Here is a 5,992-nt window from a genome sequence, read left to right on the forward strand (position 1 = left end):
TGTGGACTACTCCGTTGGACATTAGACAAACCATCTTTTTGTTTTCTTGGTTTTAACGACCGTCACCCTGTGTGGACTACTCCATTGGATGGTGTATGTGTTATCCCTTGAAATTTGGTTTTCATGACTGCTGCATCCACTGTGGACTATTCTGCTGGATGCTGGACAAACCCTTGTTGTTGTTCGCGTGTGTTTCTTCCTGGGTTGGGACTATTCCCTCTCATCAAGAGGCTCACTTCACTTTCCCCTTTGACAGTAAGAGAACCTAGACACAAGGTTACATTATGCACTCACCAGGCATACTCACCTCACTTTCTTGAAGTTACAAGCATAACACTCTCATGTGCTGAACAGTAAGAGCTAAGGCAAATCTCTAAAATAATGGCAACCGAGCCATCGTACTAGATGGGACTCCTACACCAAACGGTGTGAGGTCTAGTTGGGACTTCATACCAGGTAGATCCCCTAAATATTGGCGGGTCCAGCACCGTCAACATTTTTGGCACTAGAAGGAGAGCTTCCAGGAGTTTATGGCTGAATGTCCTCTCAACCCCACGTATCCATCATCTGATCAAGGCAATAACACGAACTCCTTCTCTCCCATGCGCAACTCTAAAGTTGGTTACTCCTCACCTCCTAGAGCCGAACAAGAAATTTCATATCATCACCTTCGAGTTGTTCGTCCCATCAACTGTTAGTTTGCCAAAGTTGTTGGACTGATTCCAGGAGCACTCAATTTTCCCTCTTCGTAGAGGAAGCAAAAGACTACACCCAAAGGAGTGATAGTCTCATCTATTGAAGAAGCAATCCTCACCACACTTGAAGAGCTAGCAGAAGTTGTTGAGAACGAAGAGGAACCTCCTGTTTTTCTAGAAGGAGAAGAAGTTAACAACAGACTCTTGGGCTTAGGTTCTGGAGGAGGGGAAGGCAGCAGAGATGAACCAACAGATTCAGAGGTTGAACCGTCTGATTCAAAAGAAGTGGAGTACAAAGAAGAGGACAATATGTCAAATGAAAATTTGGAATGGATGACACAGGGCCCATTAGCACTCCAAGGTGTCTTACACAAGATGCCAAGACACGCAGAGAAGTTGTTAACGAAGTATGACCTTGACAGAGTAATGAAGGCAGAAGACCATCTAGACATGTTCTACCTACATCTGTAGACACTCGAGGTACATTACAACGATGTTGCATGTAGACTGTTTCCATGTACCTTGGATGGTAGAGCAGCTGTATGGTACCATAGCCTTCCTGTCAACTCCATTTAGAACTAGGGGATGTTCAAGAGAATTTTCCTTGAGAAATTTGTTGATGAAAAAACCCCCGCCATGTTGTTGAAAGAATTGGGTAGTCTTAAGATGGAGCAGAAAGAAAAAGTGAAGGATTTTAATCAGAGGTTTAACTGTATTTTGAACAAGTTCACTATAGACACTAAACCTCATGACTCCATCACAGTCGACTACTACACGTCTGCACTGCCGACCAACATTACGCAGTTCGTCAAGCGAGCTATGAAACCAACACTTTTAGAAAATTGCCAAGAAGCAATTGATGTGGAGAAAGACCTGCATGCGATTGGAGTCATTGTAGATGATGAACCAACTAAGGACTCCAAAGACATGGGCAGGAGGTCTTAGACTGTTGTGAGTAAGGTAAAGGAAAAAGAAACAAGTGAAATTGAGACCCTTACTCATCTCCTCAAGTCCTTGACAACTGAAGTAGCAGAACTCAAGCAACGGACAACCAAGACAACAGTGAGCAGCAGACCTCCCAGTTTTATGCAAAGGAAGAATGTGGCATCAGGTAGCAACAGTGTTCCAAGTGGACCAGTTTGCGAAGGATAACTTCTGCGTGATCCACGAAGAACAACATTCAGAGAAGACTTGTCCAGATTGGAACCGAATTATGGGCACTATGGCTTCAAGGATGAATGATCATTTTAACGCCAGTGAGCAGGTTCAGCTGGAAGATGAAGATGATGAAGAGGATGCTGCATCTGATGAAGCTCCAAGTTTTGGGCATGTGGTTAACATGTATCAATGTCTTAATGCTTCCCAGAAGAAAACAACCACCAAGAAGGAGCCCCCAAAATAGAATAGTCGATACAACTTGAGAAGTCAAGGGGCTCTTGCTGTGATTGAGATACCAAAAGAAAAATTCAAACAATTGCTTAGAACAATTGATCCACCGACATCCTCAACACATAAAACACAAAGCAAGTCTGGGAAGACAACTACAGCGAAAGATACATCCATGAGAAGCAAACTCCAAAACACTCCACCGAACAGTACAAACACAAGTCTTCCCCCAAACAACTTGGTGAGTCTTCTTGCTTTAGACTACAATATTGTTGAAGACATGAAGACTCGTTCAAACATCTCTCTGTATGAGCTTGCCAAACTCACAACTCAACGGGATATTCTTTTGCGCGTACTGGGGCAAGCCTCCATAGACAATGTTGCCTCTTCCAGCAAGGGACCAAGTAAGTCTCTCAAATCACTCGCATCTGTACTCAACGTGCTGTGCATGGAAGAAGTGAACTCGCTCGCGCACCATTTTTGTTATCATTCGAAATATTCAATGTCAATATCCACAACTGTTTGGTTGACTCTGGCGCATCAGTGAATGTCATGCCACTCTCCATTGCTAAACAGATCAATGCGCAATGGAGCAGTACAGTTGTGCAGATCATCCAACTTGACCGAACATGTGTACCAGCCATTGGTGAACTCCGGGATGTGATCATCCGATTATCGTCTGACGGACAAGTTCACCAGTACATCAACATTGTGATCGTGGACCGTGAAAATTTGTATACTCAAGGAACTCCTACTGCAACAAAACTGAATTTACTTCTCCTACTTGATTTTAATATACATTATCAAGTTATTTTCTGAAAAATACTTAAGTAAATTACTTCTGTAGCCTACACCAATTTAATTTGCTTACATGAAACAAGAAAGTGAGAAAAGAACAAGATACATAGGACGTCGTTATTTTTGAACAAAATAGTCCTCGAAAAAACCCAATGTAGGAAAACCAGTGCAACAGCTCTGAGGGTTTTATATTATTAAGAAGTAGTTTTAAATACAATGTTGGATGCCCTCCCTACAATCCAGTTACAAAGAAAAATATAATGGCGAAAAACTGAGTGAGATTACCTCACTTCACTCAGCATATTACCACTGATCCGGCAACAGAACTGGTTAATCCCGACTATCTCTGCATTGGCCTTACGTCAGCCTCAAAGGCTCTGCGTCTGCCTTGTGTCGTCTCTTCTGCCTCCTCGAGTTTCTATGTCAACCTTCCCTAGCTGTTCCGACAGCTCCTCGACAATATTCTGGATTTCTGCGTGAGGGTAGCTTCTCCTCTGCACTAGCTCTCCCTGGTTCAGCGTCAAGCCTACGTGGGCCCAGACTGGCCTAGCGTCAGTCCCTCTAGGTGCTATGCTGCCTCCACTAGTGGTCTTTGCCTCTTTGCCCAATATTCCCGAAATATCCCTGCCCCTCTGCCGCAAAATGATCACTTAGTTCGAATTTCTCAGCTTCCAAGCCCCAGAAAGTTCGAACTCTAGATCAATTCATTCTCTCGGTGTATCTTTCTAAATGAACCCCAAGCCTCCTTATAATTTTCTCATTGAGACTTCAAAGACCGAGATTAGTCTCTAATCAATGACTAAGATTAAAACTTAACTTGATCCGCTTTCTAGAACATTCTCACCCATATTTTGATTAATACCCATTAATACTTTAATTTTCCTACGTTTAGACTTAGGAACCCCATTAAAAATATTAATTATTTTAATAAAATAAAATCTAAGTGGAATTTCACCAAACGGTTTCTGGGTTCTTTAGAACTCATGTGCCTTAGCCTCTCCACCAATTTTCATGGCTAGATCACATCTGATGCTACCAAAAACTAATGCTCCCTCTTAGTGAGGAAAGTGCTCTAGCAGCAATGTCTAACTGCATGTTGCTCTGTCTCTGAAGCAACTTCTTTCCACACTGTTGTTACCACCAACACTGTGTTGCTACTGCTAATGTATTGTTGCCCATGACACTTCCACTACCACTACTGCATCTATACTACAACTCCCTCTGCATCTGCTGCTAACACTGCCACTGCTAGCTTTGCACTGCGTCATTTTCCAATTGTTGCTGCTCAGCAACAGAAAAGCATCCAAAATTTCTGAACTAACTGTGTTCAGCATAATACCATGTGAATGTTGGAATCTGACTGCTACTAGTCTCTGACCCTCTGAATCTTCTGCGCTGCTGCTGACTTCTGCACTGTGCCACCTGTGGGCATATTGTGGGGAGTGAAGCTGGTGGGGTGTTGTTGCTGCTGAGACAGAACAGTACCTAATGGGTCAAAACCAAGGTATAGGGAGTCGCTAGCTAGATGGATTTCTAGCCAAGAAATCCAGATCAATGTTGCAAGTGCATAGGAGATCGGAGAGGTGCGACTTGATAGTTGGCAGGCGGGTTTCTAGGAGGGAAATCAAGACTCAGAGGGAGTCTAGCATAGAACTTCCAGGAGGGAAGGAGCGACTCAGAGGGAATCGAAGAGAGAACTTCCAGAGGGAAGTAGAGACTTGGAGGAGTCAAAAGGAAGAGCAGAGAAATGGCCATGAATGGACTGAGGGATCAGGACAGGCTAGACGGAGCGTCCAACTTTGTCATCTGGAAGGCTAGGATCCTGTCCATTCTAGATAGAAATCACATCAAGGCCTTTGCCTTGAGAACAGTGGTTATCCTAGTTGACCTAGCTGAAAATGAAAAGTACGAGGAAGCAATGGCCAAGGAAAAATGCATATTGCCAAGAAGGAGACGAAAAAGGAAATGTGGGACACCTTGAAGATGCTGTACCATCATACTTCTGTACAGAGGAAGATGTTACTAGAGAATCAGCTGCGGTCATACCAGATGCAGAAGGGGGAGCAAATAGGTCACTTCCTTCGTAGATTGAAGGAGATCCAGGACCAACTGACTTCCATAGGGGCCACGCCGGATCAGGAGTTGATGTTGAGGACCACTCTAAACGCAGTCTTCGAGGAGTGGGAGACATTCGTCTAGAGTATTCTGGGTAGAGCGAATCTTCCAGATTGGGAAGAATTGTGGGTGGCTCTTCACCAAGAAGAGATCAGATGGTTGTCCAAGGTGGGAAATAGCAGCAAAGGACTCCCGGTCAAGAAAGAGGAGGAAGAGGATGCATCTCTGCCATCTGTTGGGAAGCAGGAGAAGACGTAAAAACGGACCTCTCCAAGATAAAGTGCTTCAACTGTGGGAACTGGGCATTATGCGAACCAGTGTCCGAGGAAGAAGAATAAGGGAGAGGTGTCTAACTCCAAGGTAGCGCCAGCGAAGGCGGAAAAGGAGGTAGCAAAGGATGACGATTGTGCCATGAGTGCTCATGTACCTCTAAAGAAGAGGTGGGTAGACATCGAAGTTGATTTGGGGTAGCATCGGATGTGCTCTAGCCATAAAATTGGTGGAGTGGCTAAAGCACATGAGTTCTCCAAAATCCAAAAATCATTTTGGAAAAATCCATCCGGATGAAGAGTTATTAAAATAATTAATATTTTTAATGAGTTTCTAAGTCTAAACTTAGGGAAATAAAAATATTAATGGGTATTAATCAGTGTTGTGAAAATCGCGATAAAATGAAAAAATTGCGATTTTTTCCCTCTGCCGAGCAAATCGCGATAAATATACGAAAAAATTGCCGGTATTTTTTTTTGCCGATTTTTACTGAAAAATTGCGATAAAAACGAAAAAAATCGCCGAGGGTCGCAGCAGCGTGGTTTTATAACGTTTTTTTGGGTTTTTCATGCACTCATTTGGACAGTCGCACGCGGAGGGAAGAAGAGCTCTTGGAGACCAAGCTGAAGAGGGTTTTTAGCCAAATCTAAGTGCTTAGAGGAGAAAATCAAGAGGAGACCACCGATTTCTCCATAGAAACAGTATGAGGATTAATTTTTTTTTTGTTT

This window comes from Pinus tabuliformis, chromosome 6 (assembly GCF_031772625.1).
Source record: "Pinus tabuliformis cultivar Carrire ecotype Pingquan chromosome 6, CPIR1, whole genome shotgun sequence".
Classification (NCBI taxonomy): Eukaryota; Viridiplantae; Streptophyta; class Pinopsida; order Pinales; family Pinaceae; genus Pinus; species Pinus tabuliformis.